The sequence below is a fragment of the Pinus tabuliformis genome, chromosome 2_1, assembly GCF_031772625.1.
Source record: "Pinus tabuliformis cultivar Carrire ecotype Pingquan chromosome 2_1, CPIR1, whole genome shotgun sequence".
In the NCBI taxonomy this organism is placed as follows: Eukaryota; Viridiplantae; Streptophyta; class Pinopsida; order Pinales; family Pinaceae; genus Pinus; species Pinus tabuliformis.
In genome coordinates this window covers 39518287-39537505 of record NC_142299.1, presented here as the reverse complement: position 1 = coordinate 39537505, position 19219 = coordinate 39518287, and positions in this window count along the sequence as shown.

The following is a 19219-nucleotide window of genomic DNA, read 5'->3' as shown; positions in this document are numbered from 1 at the left end:
ACCTTATGACTTGCACCATTGCAATTGCTTCAATAGGAGCAATCCCTATTTCACTTAACAAGATATCATAAGGAACTGCACTTTTAATCTTAAATTTGTTTGTAATCAAATGCTTCTGAATTTTCTCAGTTTGTCTCCACTACATGTCAGAGGTACTGCTAGCCCACAATTCACAACCATAGAGAATCATCAGAATCATTGGAAACCCAAAAAGAGTTTGAGTGGTCTTCCAGTGCCATAACTCTGCCTCTCCGCACCTATTTTGAAAAGCATAAAATGCTTTCCAACCCCCCAAAGTTCTTTTCTTTCTACAACCATTCCAGCTTAGATTTTTGTTGAAGTCAATTCCGAGGTACTTGTAATCTGAAACTTCTTCCAGAATGTTGCCTTCAAAGTAGAACTTATGCTGGTTATGTTTTCTTTTCTTAGAGAAGACCACTGCTTTTGTTTTGCTGATATTGACTTGCATCCCCACACTTCTACAAAAATGCTCAAGGCATAGTAAGTGCTCTTGCAAACCAAATCCGATTTAGCAATCAAAATAAGGTCATCTACATACAAAAGAAGCCTTATAACAAACTTGCACAAATAGATACCATCACCCCCTTGAAAATTAACCACTCCTCAAGCTTGTTGATATATAAACCAAAAAGGGTAGGAGATAGTGGGCAACCTTGCTTGACCCCGATATCGCTCCTAAAACTTTCAGAAATGCTTGCTAAAGTTCTAATTTTGACTTTCGCCTCTTCATACAGCCTATGCACATCCGCTCTCGAATGCTTAGAAACCCCAAGTTCCTCCATTCTCTGCCAAAGTTTATCCCTAGGAACCAAGTCAAACGCTTTTCTGAAATAAACAAAGCAGCAAAAGACTTCTTCCTTTTTCTCCCAAACTTTTTCAATGATGTGCCTTAAAGTTATGCAATGATCAACTATGGAATGTTTAGGTCTAAAACCTGCTTGCCCTTTAGCACACTTATCTCTTTCTTCTGCCCACTTGCTAATTTTGTTTTCTAGCATGCTTCCAAATAGCTTTGCAAACAAAGGGTTTATCATGATGGTCCTATAATGGGAGGGATTATTGACGTCACCTCTCTAGAAAAGAGGTATTGCCAGACTAGTTGTCCAATCTGTGGGGAGCCCTTGTTGTATGATGTTGTTGAAGATTTTTGTAATGTAAGGTGCAAGAATCTTTGAGCCCCACTTTAGATATTCTGCTTGGAGTTCAGGGAAGTCTTTTGCTTTTCCAACACCCAACTTCTTGATACCCATCTCTACCTCTTGTACCGTGAAGAGTTCAATATCAGTGTTGACCAAGGGGGGAGCATCAACCTTGGGAACCTGCTCATAGAGTTGTCTTGCATAGTCAAACCATTTAGAAGTTGTAATATTATTTCCAATTTGTATCTTTTTCGGTTGGAGCTCCTTCCAAAATAATTTGGGATTATTTTTCCCAAGGAAGATTAGTTCTTCCCTCCTTGAAACCATGAAATCAGCCTTTTTCTTGCTTAATAACTGCTTGTAAGATTTGAGCTTTATGTTATCCTTGTTTGACTCTTTCCACATTCTCCTTGCCTTTTTGCATTCCTCTTCAAACCAAGCATTAACCGGAAGAAAATTTGTTTCAGACTTCTTAATTTTTGTTCTTTTTCACTTTGCAAGTGTGCATTGAATTAAATGTGTTAATTCATGACTATGAAGGCTGTGAATTGTAATTTTCTCCTTCTCAAAGAGCCTCTCTAGCCTCATTTTGAAGGTATTACAATTTTCTGGAGTCAAAAGAATTTTTCCCTGTGGGATATTTTGTTGGACATGCTGAATTTTTTACTCTAATTGTTTCTTTTCAATCCAAGAGAAACATAAATAAATTGGCTTGTGATCTGATTTCAAATCCCACAGCTGATCTCCAACCAAAACTTCTTCTATTTTCTCACACAAACCATGTGAGAAAATTACATAATCTACCACACTTACTCCATTGTAAGTATTGCAAGTGAAATTACCGGACTTTGCCCATCTATTCAAGCCATTAAAAATGACTAAATCAAAGGCTCCACATAGAGTAAGCAATTGTTCATCAAAGAGATTGCAGCCCTTGTCCTCTGAAATTCTTTCCCACTGATGATTACTTTCTTCTGTAAGCCAAATAGGGTCACAATCATCTTTACAACAAAGAATGCTAGCTTACTCACTTACAGTCCTAGCATTGAAATCACCCACTATAAGGAATTCACCTAGCTGCAAATATGTTGCAATATCTGCTTTTAAAGCTACAAATGGATCTTTGTGGTCAAGCCCTCTACCTTTGTAGAATTTTGAAACCTGTGGCGCAAAATAGCATGCTGCAATTCTGATGTGGTTTCCATTTTCTGATATTTTAAACCAAATGAATTGCTTATTTGAGTCTTCTTTTTCTAACTGAATGAGACGACCTCCTTTCTCCCTTACTAAAACCATGATACCCTCGTGCCCTTTTCCATTCCCTGCTGCCTTATTCCACACTGCCATCTTCAGTATCCTTCAAACAAAGGTGTCTTGAACCCTTCATGCTCTTGTGTTTTTATGAGGCAAATTATGTCTCTATTTTCTACAATAAGCCCTAACCTAGGTCCTCGTCTCCATGGGTAACCCCTGTAGTTCCAACAAACTAATCTTAAGGAAACCTGGGTATGACTTGATTGCTATTTATTTTGATATGCAAGGCTCACATTTGAGTATTTGTCCTTGTTTTCCCATACCGACATTGCTTTCTGATTTCCTGTTGAAGAGTTTGTTGCCTCTTCTTTATTACCATCTTGCTGCTCTGTTTTGGAAGGAGGTCCAAATTGCGCTATCACAGCTTTGCCTTTATAAATCCATGCTCTCTTTCTTTCATCTCTTCTGCCCTAACCTTTAAAATTTCCTCCCTTCTTTAATCCTGTTGTTTTATAGTTAAATCTTCTTCTAGGAAAAAACGAGAACCCATCAAGAGATGTTTCTTGCTTAGAATAATATATTTATCACGCAAGCTAGGCATAATGACTTTTATGGGCCTGGCTCTCTCCCCGTTAAACTTACCCACCCTCCATGCTTGGCATATTTGTCCTTGCCATAGCAACTTGTCTTTCAAGAAGTCTCTTGCAAGGTTAAGAGTACATTCATTTTTCCCATAGTCTTTCACCCCTTTAATAATTATGTTTACTGCCCTATTTTTTCTTTCCTTGCCTTCACTATCTTGCATGTTGTCAACCTGAATATTTGTTTCTCCTTCCTTATTAGCAGAATTTCTAATAACTTGAGCCCAAGTTTTGGAAACTTTGGTGGAATCTCCTTTTGTTTCTTCTCTTGTGTTCTCTTCGTGGTTGTTTATTTGGGCAATCATTTTCCCTTTATCCTGGGATTATTTCACGTTCACCGCCTCTATAGTTTCCACTACACATTTCTTTATGTTTTGCACATCCGCCTTCATGCGTTTCCATTCTGTCTTCTCTATCAGGAGAGCTTCCTGTAGCAATGTCACTTGTTCTTTTAAAATTTTATTGCTTTCTGCTAACGCCTTGTTCTCAACGGCTATTATATGAATTTTATGATCTCTTTCCTGCCCTTTAGCTTCTAAAACCTCCAACCTTTGTTTTGCATTTAACAATTCTTTCACATAAAGATCAGATGACCCGGTGAGAGGTGTGGATGTGGGACTATATAAGACAGAATCATCATGATTGTTCCTTTGGACTTCTTGTTGCCATGTGCTTGTGGAGGAGACTTGTTTGAGTGATTTTTGCGAAGGGCTTGATTAATTTTCTTTTTAGACCGTTTCTTCATTTTAAAATACCCCGATATTGTTTGGTATTGACCCAAACCCACTTCCCAGCTTTGGCGGATGAGGCAATTTTCACTTGTCCTAAATCATTTGTCTCCCCATGTTTTGAAATTTCTGGTTCCTATGTCATGTTTGAATGCATTTGTTGTTGCTTGCTCGCTGCTCGATACTTCTGCTGCATAAAAATTCCCAATATAAGTTAAGCCTCGATCATAGAAATTTAATCAAATGAGCTAGGTTACCGAGTCTAGGGAAACCAAGTATAAATGAAGCAATTCCATCTGAATCTTCAGCCTTTGTATTTCTTTGCATCCTAACCACTCGAGACCTTTCCTTTTTTGCTTATTGTTTTATTATTAATTCTCAGAGTACCTTGCGAACTGTTCAATGTTGATCCAATGTCGGAGGATGAAGTGTGAAATAAAAGCCAGACTTGTTTCCTGGAGTGGAAATTAGGCTGTTATTCTAAACTACAATAAAATATTGAAGGCATGGCCATTGTAGAATGTCTAATGTGTTTAACTTCTGTTGTATGAGTTAGATGTAATGTAAAAATGATAATATGTCAATATTTTTTAAATTTAATTTCAATGTGTTGAATTTATATTTATTTACTTATGATTATTTACATGTTTTTTAAATTAAAAAATTAATATATAAATATTTAAAAATTTGGAATCATATTTATAAATTATAACATAAAATATGAGATGTAGTTATTCACACGATATTATTGCATAATCTAAATGATGAATGACATTATATCATGTAAATGTTACAATAATACCTTTAAATTAAATCCAATTAAATATTGAAAAATATTTTTTTGATAATATTAAAAGATAAATATTAATGTTACAGTACATCTGTTAGGGTTCCACCCTAACCCCCTTATTTATGTAATGGGATCACGTCATAGTCAAGAGTCAATAAAGCCCATATTAATAATTGTAAGTGGTTAATCCGCAATTAATGACGGAACCACAATTAGTTGCAATGGGTCGTAGTATTAGATAGATGGTATTAATAAAACCCACGGTATTGGCCCGTGGTATTGCATGTATGAGTCATATATAAAGGATAGAGACTCCCTGCGAGGAACATCGTGTCTCATTTTTGTAGTCGAGCACTGCTCTATTGGAGGTTGCCCCCTCGAAGAGGCAAGTGAACATTACTCTCTGAATAATAAAATCATTGCTATTCTGTGTTCTGGGTATCTTTTCTTCGCATATTCTGTATTTGGGTATCATTTTGCAGGTTAAGAGCATAACAAGTGGTATTAAAGCACTTTCCAGGGCCGGTGGGATCTCCATTTCTTAGCAATTTTTTTTTTTTGGCTAGAGACGTGTTCCGGCGTCTTTAAACCACGGGATCTGTCGTTGAGCGCATAAACCTGCGGATTTGGGGAGGCATGCACGCAGGAAATAGAAGAGGTGGTCACGTCTGTTGGACTCCCTTGTAACCCCTGTGGGTACCCCTTCGAGTAGTAGCGCATTAGACAGAATCGCGCACGGATTGTCTTCCACGTACCCTCTGGGTATATTGGAAGCCCCCTAGGCTCCCTTGAAACCTCGCCATAGATAAACCGTCGGCTGTCTTGTGGCTACAGTACACCGAGAACAGCACTCGGGGAGATTACTCGCCCGTACGATAGGGTAGTCGGGTTGTACGGCTAAGGGTACGATCGATCCTCCTTAGTTAGAGCCCTGAAACATTGGGCCGAGTACTACTGCCAGACCCTTATGTATATTGCGATTTGTTTTGCACTTCTTTAAATCCCTCTTCCTCTTTTCCTGGATCCTCTGCTGGTGTTCTTTCCTCTTCTTTCTTGTCTGTTGATTCCTCTATTCTATTTAAAGGGCATTGTCTGTAGAGATGGCCATATTCATGACATCTTCTGCAACGGAACGGAATATGTTCATAATCCACTGGTTGTTGCCAAACCTCATCATGATATTCTAATTTGATAAAATCTAGGAGAGGTTCGGTAATATTCATATACACACATATCCTGGCGTACGACGTATATCTCCCTCTTTTGGTGGATTCAACTACTTTCACGAATGAACCTATTGCATTACCTATCCCTTCTAGGATCTCCGGATCCCAAAACTCTATTGGCAGTCCGAAAAGTCTGATCCAAACAGGGGCTGCTAGCATTTTCTCCTTGTCTGGATTGTAGCAGTCCTCCCAGTGTTGAATAAATAAACCAGCATTATTCATAAAATAGGGACCTCCCTCGAAAATCCTTTCCTTATCCTCTATGTTGGAGAAGATTACTGTGAAAAAACCCTTGGCCCCCAGTTTTAATTCTACGTGTCCCTTAGGTTTCCATCTCTACTGTATCCATTTGGACAGATCTTTCTCTGACAGCCAAAACCCAACAAACTTACATATTAAGGCATAATCCCTCATGTAGCTTCTATACTCTTCAAGTCTATTGTTCTGGATTATGAACCTGGGTTTTTTCAAAGCCCTTGGAAGGCATTTTCCGCTCAAACCCGTCTGCCAGCTGGTTCCCTTTGCTGGGTTTTCTCTGTTGTTTGCCCTCGGCTTGTTCCGCATTTGGTCCCTACTCGACTCCCCTGCTGTCATATTCTTATAAGAGGGGATCTCTCCCCTCCCCGCGCTTGTTTCCATTAAGCTTCCAATACCCATTGCTTTCTACGCACTCTCCTTTGTTGATGGCTGCAATTCTCCGGCTTGGGCTGTCGCAGGAGGATCTGGGCTCTCTGCGTTTGGCCTTGGCTTCAAGGCTACGATCAGGGAAGGCTGATTGAGCCCTCACTATCTCTGAAACCCTAGCTCCTCCATTCCAATTTCGACCCTCTATCCAAGCGTCAATCCTAAATTTTCCAAGAATCTTTTGTAATTCTTATTTTGAAATGTATTTCAAAATGTATAATAATTAATTAATACAGTTTTCCTTGTACGGAGGATAGAGTATGTGCGGGAGATTTAGGGTCATGTTTGCATAGTGAATGTTGTCATATTGATGAACGATGCAGTAATTGGTATGATTATGTTCTGAGGAACATTTATTGTGTTGAAGAAAGTGTAACTAGGTTCGGTCTTCATAAATATAATTTTGATCTTTTTACTTGTAAAAGAAAATAATTATTATTTTTGTAATTATCAAGAATGGGTTTCTTTCTCATTTAATAGGTCAATCACATGTTTAATTGCTTCTAGGAAAGTCAAAGAGTCAATGTAATTGTTGAAGACTCATGTGGGCATGTTACACTATGTAAATCTATGTATTAGAGTAAAATAAATATGTCAAAGGTGATCCTCCAAAGAAAATATAAGTATCATGACGCTCAAATAATGAATTTTTGGTGCACTTAAATTCAAGTCAGCCTCACTAGCTCAAGTCGGCCCAAATAGGAGGGACAATCTCCTATATATAGGCCAGTTTGAGATCTCAAATGTATCATCAAGTGATCTCTGAAATCAACGAAGAAAAGAGCCAAGAAATAAGTTTGAAAAAGGAGAAGAAAGGTGCTTCTAGGGCAGCGAAGAAGGAGAAGTAGAAACCAAGTTTGGGAGGGCTGTTTTGGGGCTAATCTCTGCCACACGTGCGAAGGAGAAAGGGTTTGTCTGTTGTCATATTAGATCTGCAAGTGCAGCAACATAAGAAGAGTTTTGTTTGGGTGAAAAAGAGGCTCCAAATAGGCCTCCATCTCAAGCGGAGTGGGTCCCATCTTAAGCGAAGGAAGGGAGAAAGAAAAATGGTCAAATAAAAGTCTATATCAGTCACACGTGTGAGGAAAATTCAAATCTGCAGTAGGGTTAGAGGATCAACCTCTAACTCAGAAATATCATTCAAGAAGAACCCCATCTTCTAGCCTAAGCATCAAGCAAAAGGAACATTTCCAATTAAGGAAGAGAAAAGAAGAAGTACTCCATAGTAGAGGTATCTAAAAGAGGCCTAGGGTTTTTGTAGTCGTGCTTCCAGTTATCAGAAGAAGTGCAAAGGAAGAGATTAGTGTGCAGTGTAGAAGGAGGCTTTGATTGAAGAACAAAAGGAAGTTGCAAAAAAGAGATTGTGTCTTATGCTTGGAGGATCTACTGGTCAAGGGTCTATGGTTTGGCATTTGTCAATTGAAGCTTCAACAAGAGAAATTTGAAGAAAGGTTTTCCTCTCCAGGAAAGAGATGTTTTCCCTGATTGAGAGCCAATATATTGTGTTCTTGTCTCCGTTGTTTTGGTAATTGTTTGATGAAGAAAGAAAATACACACAAATAATAATAAGAGAATATTGTGCTAATAAGAAAAGTAAAAGTTCTTCATAAATAGTTATCATCGTCAGAAGAATCTCTCTATAACCTAGATGCCCTAGATTCTTCAACATGGAATTAGAGCTAAGGTGACACATCAAGGAATGGCATCTTAAGAACACACAGAAGAGTGAAGCATCAAGATAAAGAAGCAAGAACACACAAAGTTTGAAGCATCAGATCTACAAGCGGGGGTTACATATCCATCGAGGACTACCATCTCGGGAACAAGGAAAGAAGAAAGCCTTCCATCTAAAGGCATCTATAAAAAGGTATATCTAAGAAGAGTATCCATCCTTAATCTTCAAATACAAGAACTCAAGATCTAGGTTCATCATTGAATATCTCCATATCTACACAGTGAGAAGTTTTCATCACCAAACAAATTTCTCATAAGGCACCTTGAAGGAAGCATCCTGAAGCACTCCAAGATCTAAGGAGTCAAATCATCAACTCTTCAAGGAAGCAACAAGGTCTCTTCACAACAACTCTCTCAAGTAAGTATTTTTATGTCCTCTTCTAAACATATCAAAATGTCTTTTTACAAGGAAAACAACAAATTGGTTGTGTTGAGAAATTAAGGGCAATACAATTAATCTATTTCTCTTTACTCAGATAACTGCTTCAAACGTTATTTTTCTTTAGATTTGATTGATATTATTATTACCATGAAGAGTTATCATCAACCAACTATCAAAACAAGAAAATCAACAATGCACAAGTACACAAGATATTGGCACCATGCAAGGGAAAAAACCTCTCCAAAACTTGAGAGGACAAACCCTTGAAATCTTTCTTATATAATCTTTATTAAGAAGTTACATGACCTAAAATTGACTCTGCAATGCGTTCAACATCAAATGAAAATACCTCAAAATGTGTACCCAATCACACTGTTCAGTTCTACAGTTGAATGATTATGACAGTCTACACCAAGATAGTTTGGATATGCTCTCCTAGCCTAAATCTATCCTCGCTCCACATGTAGGTGTCTTATACGTTGTCACAGTTATGAATAGAGCTAGTTTGCAAAGCTTCCGCACGTTAATAAGGTTGATTGTCACCACAGTGATAGGGGAAGCCTTAGATTTCAGAGCGTATGCATGTACGTGAATGGAGTTAGGGCTCTTCTAGCCCTCGTACTATCCAACCACAATCTTCTCCTTTTGATTGAGATCAAGACTGATCTTCAAACCCTTTACGTAATTACAAAATGTAATATCTTAACCCTGATCCAGCTTCCAAACCGTAGATAAACCTCGATGGTAAATTGCGTGGGGGGATAGACTTCCTCATATGTTGCAGTTATCTTCGACTTCGGTGTTACTTCACTTCTTCATGAGAGACAGGAATGTGTTGCGGCTATATTTGTCCTCAACGTTACTTTGCTTCTTCATGAGAGACAAGAATCAAATGCCACTTGGAGGAGGCACACATAGCCTATATATAGGTTTTCCCTCTCATCCATTGGGCCGGCATGAACTTAGATTAGGTCGACATAACCTTTGATCAATTCGCTGAGCCGGCGTGGTTTCATGGCCTTCCTTTTAGTGGTTTCTTGAGTAAAATTGTGGGTACACATTTGAGTATTTCTTTGATGATCTAGAAGGACTTACATTCATTACACTTACACAAATAATAAAAGATTGTCTTTATTTTTACATGAATTATCTTGGGCTCTTTAATTAGAGCAACAATACAAAAAAATACATTAATGCAAAAATGTTGAAGACTGAACCTAGTTACACTACTTTCAACTCTAGCCACACATTGGAATGTAAAGAGACATATAGTGAATATGAATAGTCATAGCAATTCAAGAGTCATGAGAAACATCAAAGGTCATTGTACTTGTTATAAATAACTCCTAATAACTCTAGCAAAAGGATTTTTGGGACCAAGCCCTTAGGATTTTTAGCCTTGGCTTCTCTTGCACTAGATAGGAGATAAATTATTCTTTGGAGAAGCAAGTTGTGGCTTCATCTTCACTACTGGATACAATGTTTCATTCAGGTAATAGTGTACTTGGGATCTTATGCTTATAATCAAAATCTCAATGATTTGATATTCCTTCATACTTGTATCATAGATGTAGTTGGACTATTTTGGTTATGTGTATGGTATATTTTGTTTTATTCACATACTAAGTTTATGAACTATTTTGTTGCTTATTTATGTCTATTGTTGAATGAATGTTGTTATGTTTTAATGATTGTTGTTTACTATGTGGACTAATCTGCAGGCACTCAACAAGTCTTTCTCATTTCCCTGAGTCCCCCTTTAGGATAATACTATTATTTTTCTAACTGGTGGCTCATTTCTCTCACCAATTGCATAATTCTTCCTAGTATACCTTACATTAGGTGTCTCACAAAGCTCACATTCTTGCTAACCCAAAGAGTTGTTGTGTTCTTTTATGTCTGATTGTAACCAAGGCATATCCTGGAAAACCATTCAACGCTGGTCGGGTTGTATGATTGGATGGGACTCCAATACCAAATGGTGTGAGGTCTAATTGGGACTTCACATTGGGGAGATCCCCTTACAATGTGGGAGAAATCCAACATTGTCAACACCATGTCATCTCTTCCTACATCTATAAGGAAGTATTTTCATGATATCTTGTTGTAAAAGTTGCGACTCTGTTATGAAGTTGAGAGTTTCTCCTTCTTGCTTGTTCGTCATAGTAAGCAGATTCTCTCCTTGATCAACCCCTCTCCCTTGGAATGGTGGCCTTCACCTCACTAATTTGATTTGTAGTATATGGTTTATTAAGTATTAAGTGAACTTCTAATGTTAGGGAATTCCTCTAAGGAGAATGGTCAACGTCGATTACTTCAATTGTCCAACTATAAATTATACCAAATGTCAAACTCCACTGAGTCATAGGTTTTTTTAATGTATTGTTCTCTCTGCCCGCGAATAAAATACTATCGAAAACAAGACTAAATGTACACCACATTACACTTGCAGCTAACCACAGGTGTAGGTCGACTTTTCTCTCCATCCTCTCTTCAGAACGAACTTAGGGATACTAGAGAAACCCAAGAAAGACCCTCAATACCTTGCTTCTCTTATCGTCTAATATGTGACCTTTCTTGGTCATGCCGCAACAGAATTCAACTAAATTAAGTCCCTCAAATAGCTCTTTCTAGGCCCAAGATCTATATATCCCCTTGGGAGACAAGAGATACCATCCACCACACTATCCTCCAAACCTCTATGCATCACCAAGTGAATACCAATCCAAATATCCTACACCATCCACTCATTTCTGCATTTCCACCTCAATAGTGGAGAAACATTGTTATAAAGTTGAACATCACCAGATTTTTCCCATAGTCTACCCAAGAATTGGGGATATTCTCAAGTATAATTGTCAAAAAGAAAATCGGAACTAGAAACTAAAAAAATACCGACCAATCCCTAGAAAAGTAATTACTTGATACAGATGTAAGGGGCCTTCGGCCCCCATCCCTTTTTCATCTCACACCTTGCCACTGTGTTCCTCGCTTCGTCGAACTTCTGGGTCGAGTTCCCATCAATTGTGCCTCATAGTGTGTCACAAACTCCTCCCTTTATTTGAGACTACATCTTACAAATCTATCTTCTCCCTGCCAGCAACCACTAGTACCATGGTAAGGCACAATCTTACCTAATAATAAACACTATGCAGGTTGCAATTTGTTTCTCCCTCCATTTCCTTACTTTTACCTTGGTCTACAAACCTTTTTATCATCGTTTCTCTTTAGACTCGACCTTCCCCCAGAAGAGAAGTTGCCATTAAGCTCAACATGAGTGTCAACCTCCTCACATGCTCATAGTCGCCCACCCTCTCCTTTTGACGTTGTCTTGGCTAGTGTATTGCTGATCCAACTAATTCTAGTAGCAAGTGAAAACCTTTGTTGAGGATGGATCCCTTAACCATCGAGTTCGCAATGATCACAATTGCTTGCTTATTCCCCATGTATTTCGGTATCCTCTCACATGCACAATCACCCAACTTATTTGTTCTATGGTGCTTCGTCAATCCCGCAGTTAAATTGTTTTACTCTTCTTCGGATCTGCCAGCTACACAGGGGGTGTGTTGCCACGTCCCCCTGCCTATCGAACAAGTGGGGTGGTGACTTCTTGGCCCCTTCTCCTTTTCTATGCTATTCACCCCATCCAGAGAAATTATAATTTAAAATTTATTAAAATAAATTATATCTATTTTAATAAGAAGAAAGAATTAAACTTTATATATGTAATATCCATTTAAAATAATGACCATTCACATCCCCAAATAAACAAAGTTTTTATTAAGCAACTAATTTTAATATTCATTTCTCAAACTCCTTACACAATTTTTTTAACTTTAATTTTCTTATTTCTTTTATCGTTAAATAAAATTTTCAAAATTTATTTAAATAAAAAACTTTTAAATTTTATATTTAAAATTAAAAAAAATAATAATAATAATAAATAAATAAATAAATTAAAAATTAAAAAATATTATTGATTTTAAATTTTTATATTAATTAGCTCACATGACAGTTCAGCTTGTTTTTGTTTTCTTAATTGGTCTACTCCTATATTGATACAAAAATGTTATTACAGAGAGGCAGATGCCTCGAGAGTTCTAGCCATGGAGTTGGCATTCTTACAAAAAACACTTGAAGTACTTACTAGAGAACCTGCGTATTGACTTACTTCAGGATTTGTAGTATCTGAAAACATTAGACTCAGAATCATGACAGTGACCAAAAACTGACCCATACAGTGACCAAGACTGACCTGTAAACAGCTAGCTCTTAGACAGATACCAACATAAACATAAACAGACACCAACATATAAGAGAATGTCACCCTCATAGTGGAAACCGACATATAGAGTTGATAGAGACCTGATTCAGCGAGCTTACAAGCATGAAAAACTATGTATCCAGAGGGAGTTGAACTTCTTTCTTCAGCAACTGACCAAAAACCAAAGGCGCAGACTCGTTCAATCTTCATCCGAGGTTGATGGCTGTTCTTCTACAATTCGGCACCCAAATTGGTCTGTGTCTTTGAATTCAGAAGGATGGGCCTCAAAACTTGAAGGGTCACCTCCCGCTGGTGCGCTTGGGCCAGCATTTGCGTTTGAATTCAGAATTGGCAAGCCGCCTAAATCTCGGCGCTGGGAGACGTTCTGGTCTGCCATCCGATGTTCCAGAGGAGCCCCAGGATTAACCTCCCCCGAACCCACAACGTCCTCACACATCTCGACGGTAACTGACACGATGAAGGATGAGTTTCCAAGAGAACAGGGAATGCGGAATCGGGCTGTATGCGAGTGAGAATGATGTGAACATACTTCTGCTATGACTTGCCCTCTTCCCCTGCCCCTGCCACTTCTTGTAGCAGGATATCTGTTGCAGCAGAACTCCGAAGCGTCAGACGAGGGGTCCGAAGTGGTAGAGGAAGGCTGGCGGGAGACTCGGCCACGAGAACTGCCCCGTCTGCACCCCATTCTGGGGCGTTCTCTTGGCATTTTGTGAAGAGCAGGACTGACAAACGGAGAGGGAATGGCAAGGAGGCGACTGAGGAGTAAGCACACCGGATGTAATGGAGACTGAGCGCGCTGATAACTGTCAGCACCTTGAACCAGAGCCGAAGGGAAGCAGGGGATGGGGTTGGCGCTTGAGGAACAACAAGGAGCTGCCACCTCGTTGAACCTGAAAGCGCGCGGAAGAGAAACAGGAATGAGGACCAGGCCAGGCGCCATCGCAGATAAATCGTGTTCAAGGGAGGGCAGCGTTAATGCTGCAATTAATAAGATTGTGCGAAACCATGTCTCCGTCCTCCTGCAGATACATCTGGCGATTGTGAGTGGCCACGCGCCCACCCTCCACGCCACCTTCGTACCCTTGAACTGACTATTCACCCACATCCGGGAGAGAATAATCCTGTTGCACCAAAGAAGTGCACTCATGTTTGAGTTGTGCATCATCTGAGTCGCAAAGAGGGCCTGAGAAGAATGGGAGCTGCTGGTTGACCCCCTGATTGGCCAATCTGTCTGCTACTTTGTTGGCAGTGCGCCTTATATGCTTGAAGGTGATGCTCCGGGGAGTCCTGAGCCGTTCCTCAATTTGTTCCAGTCTACTGAGCAGCCTCCAGCTTGAGGCAATCTTAGCTGCCGAGGTGCCTGTTTGAATCCTTGTGGCTGCTGTTATTAGGATAAGAGAATCCCCTTCTACCTCAAGAGGGAAAAAGTTTTTCTGTTCTGCTATGCAAATACCTTTCCATAATCCTTCCAATTCAGCAGCGTTGTTGGTATCTTTGCCAATTGTTCCATGATATATATGCAATACTGTGCCCATTTCGTTCCTGAAGACACCGCCATAACCAGCCGGCCCAGGATTGCCCTTGGCTGCCCCATCAAAGTTCAATTTGTAAGAGTTGGATGCAGGAGGGGACCAATTGAGGGGAGAGGCAGAACTAGTTGGGGGTCTGGACTTGACTTGAGCCAAAAAGGTGAGGTCTAGGTTCCAAGCTTTCATAATGAGGCGTTCTTGAGGAGAGTCTGGTAGGTCTGAGTCTTGCCAATGTCTAATAGCAAGAGTTTCTTGGAGATTTTGCTTAAGAAGAAGCCACAGAGTGTCAATTGGCCTACTGATGTTGTTGAAGACTCTATTGTTTCTCTCCTTCCATAAGATCCAGTAGATAAAGCCCGGGAGGAGGTTCCACAGTGAATTGAGAAGAAGGCTTTGGAAAGGGTGCTTTGGCCATTTTCTGATGGTGTCTGTAATATCTCCCAATCGTCTGCCTGATCGACAGTTCAGCTTATTATAAAATACTATGCAAACCATATAATTAAAGATTTAAATCCTAATAAATCAAACCCCATTACTATATATATAAATAGATATATAATTTAAAAATCACATTTTTTAAATCATTATTAACTTCATATATTTTTTATATAAATTCCTATAATTTTCAAAACTCTATATATTTATATATATTTATGAGAATTAATGAGAAATGACAGAACACATATTATTGATTTTTTTCCTTCTTAAAATTTTAATTTAATGTATACAAGGTTTTGTTGGATAATTTCTCTCTTTCTATACATATATAATTAAAATGTTAATTTCAGTTCGTAAGACCTTTAATCATAATTTGTGCACTGGAAATAGCGAGAACTTATAAACCGAAATTTTTGATTATGTAATCTAAACAATTACCAATGTCCACTTCCAGTCGTAGCCTCGCCTCTTTGATTCGTACTAGTAATAATAAGAAGAGAATATATATATATAATTTTAACATAAATATAAAAAATTAAAAGTAAATAATAAAATCTATATATAAAATTTTTTAGGGGGAAATATATATAAATTTATTAGGTAGATATATTAATTTCTTGGATTTGAAGTTGTAAATAGCAGTTTCAAACATTTTATATAATTGGGTAAAGTCATTTATAGATTCAACACTATCAAGAACGTTGAGGTATCAAAGATCCTAAAGTTTGAAAGTTGTAATAGGAGATGGACTTTCTCAAAATCTTGCCAAATTTTCTATTTTTTTGGAGCAAACAAAATTCAGTGGAAATTTTTGGAAATCAGGACTTTACAACTGTCAAACTTAGGATTTTGGGTACCCCAGAAATCTCAACCAAAAATAGTGATCCTGTGAAAATTTTCACCAATGCCATATTCAAATCCAACCTCTTGCTCAGCCACATGTTCCCGCAAACGCAGTTCATAACAAATTTATAGCAAATTAATATTTTCTCATTTGTTAATTAATGTTCTCTAAATTTCCCCTTTCCTCTTTATTATTATTATTTGTATTAACTTCAATTTCCTTTTAATTTGCATCCCTTTAATTAATCAATTTGTTTAAATCTCTTGACTTGACCCTTACTATTAATTTAATCTATTTATTATCCTCATTTTCCTCTTAATTATCTACCCCTACTTAATTAATTAATTAATTAATTAATTAATTAAATATGAAAGCTTAACCATTTCTTTTAATAGTAAAATTATTTATTTTAATTTCCATTTAATTTTAATTATCTTGATTTGATTTTTTAACATCTAATTAGTTAATCCTAATATATTTTTAACAATCCCTTATAATTCTCTTCCCTTGTTCTTCTATTTTATTTGACTTATTCATTTTTACCACTATTTTGTTATCTTAATATTATTCCTAATAATTTTATTTTTTAACCATTAGTTGTTTTTTTAATTAATATTAACATTTAACTGCTAATTTTAAATCTTCTTATAAATGAATACATCGTTTGTGATCATTCAAATTTTTATGATGAGTGGAGAGTCCACCCCAAATATTAGAAATGATATAAAATCTTCTACACAATTAGAAATGATATAAAATCTTCTGCACGATTAAAATTCTCCCACTATAAACACCCCAAACATTAAAAAAATATATAAACACTTTATAAAAATATACCATCTTTCAACAGGTTAATTAAAATATGGAAAGCATTTCGAAAGGAATCATAAGTAATGGATTCCCTCATTAAAATATGTTTGTTGAAATTAAATCTCAATAAAATAAAAGTTATAGATTCATTAAAACATGGAAAGCATTTGGGAAGGAATTGATTCCCTCATTAAAATATGTTGTGTTCAAATTAGATGAGTCACCCTCATGTTCAACGCTCCATATTCCTGTTCAACGTCAGGTTACATATTTACGTGTTCTTCCATTTGTTCTCCTCAATAAATAAATAAATTAAAATGTGTCAAAAGTTGATTATCTAGAATTTTGGGAAAACCTTTTTCTAAAATTTCGTCATGCATTTATAGTTAAATGTCTCATAATTTATATTCGACTGCATCATAAAATAATGGTGGATTTTTCTAGAAAATTCATTATTGGATATTGGCTTATTTGATATTATATTCAACATCATTATATAATAATGGTGGATTTTTCTGCGATATAAAATTAAGTCGTTATCATGATTACCTCTTTCATATAAGCACATTTGTGGAGCCTAATTTATAGAAAAGAGATTTTGCAAAGCCTTTATGTTTATTTATTTTTTTGGTTTAAAATTTAATAAAATTATATATTTGATTTGTGTGATGGGTACAATTTTGGATAAATTTTTCAGGATTTTGAATTTTGTTAAAAGATATGTAAGAAAGAAAGAACGAAATTATTTTAATGTCTATGAGGCTAAAAATAGCCTATGGGACAGATTGCTTCTTCATCTCCTTGATGTATTTCGCCTTTTTTCTGTGAAGCTTCACAATAAATGCTTCCAACTTCTCGACAAACCCCTCGCTAAATAGATTATCCCAAGTGCTAGATGCCAGCATATCTGCATAACTTTCCTCGTTGTCTTTGAAGGCCTCAGATTCTAAAATGAAATGTTTTTCTGTTTCCACTTTTCCGGAAGAACAAAAAATGCATACCCTTTCCTGCCACACTTCCTTTGGCCTTTTCCAATGCCCTGTTTCACAACGGAGTTGATGAGAATTAGTCCTTAACTGAGCAATAAGAATTTTGTCTCTCCAAGAGATATTGGCCTCTATGTATGTTTTTGGTTGATGATTATGAGTGGGATTAAACACTTCAATATAGTAATTTTTCTTTCTTCCTAGCTCCTTATCCCAAGTACGTTTGTGGAACTTTTCCATAACAAAAGATTTTATCTCTTTGTTGTTTATGGGACAAGTGTTCAAGCAAATACCCCATTTACTAAACCATTTGTTATTTTGCTGCATCCAAGTTTTTTTTCTCTTGCACAGTCTATCATTAAAGACAACCTTGGGCCATCTACCCTCTTCCATTTGCTAATTTTTCTTTAAATTCCTTATGACTCGCACCATAGCAATTGCTTCAATAGGAGCAGTCCCTGTTTCACTTAACAAGATATCATAAGGAACTGCACTTTTAATCTTAAATTTGTTTGTAATCAAATGCTTCTAAATTTTCTCAATTTGTCTCCACTACATGTCAAAGGTACTGCTAGCCCACAATTCACAACCATAGAGAATCACCGGAATCATTGGAAGCCCAAAAAGAGTTTGAGTGGTCTTCCAGTCCCATAACTCTGCCTCTCTGCACCTATTTTGAAAAGCATAAAATGCTTTCCAACACCCCAAAGTTATTTTCTTTCTACAACCATTCCAGCTTAGATTTTTGTTGAAGTCAATTCCGAGGTACTTGTAATCTGAAACTTCTTCCAGAATGTTGCCTTCAAAGTAGAACTTATGCTGGTTATGTTTTATTTTCTTAGAGAAGACCACTGCTTTTGTTTTGCTAATATTGACTTGCATCCCCACACTTCTACAAAAATGCTCAAGGGATAGTAAGTGCTCTTGCAAACCAAAGTCGATTTAGCAATCAGAATAAGGTCATCTGCATACAAAAGAAGCCTTATAACAAACTTGCACAAATAGATACCATCACCCCCTTGCGAATTTAACCACTCCTCAAGCTTGTCGATATATAAACCAAAAAGGGTAGGAGATAGTGGGCAACCTTGCTTGACCCCGATATCGCTCTTAAAACTTTCAGAAATGCCTGCTGAAGTTCTAATTTTGACTTTCACCTCTTCATACAGCCTATGCACATCTGCTCTCAAATGCTTAGGAACCCCAAGTTCCTCCATTCTCTGCCAAAGTTTATCCCTAGGAACTGAGTCAAACGCTTTTCTGAAATAAACAAAGCAACAAAAGACTTCTTCCTTTTTCTCCCAAACTTTTTCAATGATGTGCCTTAAAGTTATGCAATGATCAACTGTAGAATGTTTAGGTCTAAAACCTACTTGCCCTTTAGCACACTTATCTCTTTCTTCTACCCACTTGCTAATTGTGTTTTGTAGCATGCTTCCAAATAGCTTTGCAAACAAAGGGTTTATCATGATGGTCCTATAATGGGAGGGATTATTGACGTCACCGCTCTGGAAAAGAGGTATTTCCAGACTAGTTGTCCAATATGTGGGAAGCCCTTGCTGTATGATGTTGTTGAAGATTTTTGTAATGTGAGGTGCAAGAATCTTTGAGCCCCACTTTAGATATTCTGCTTGGAGTTTAGCTAAGTCTTTTGCTTTTGCAACACCCAACTTCTTGATACCCATTTCTACCTCTTGTACTGTGAAGAGTTCAATATCATTGTTAACC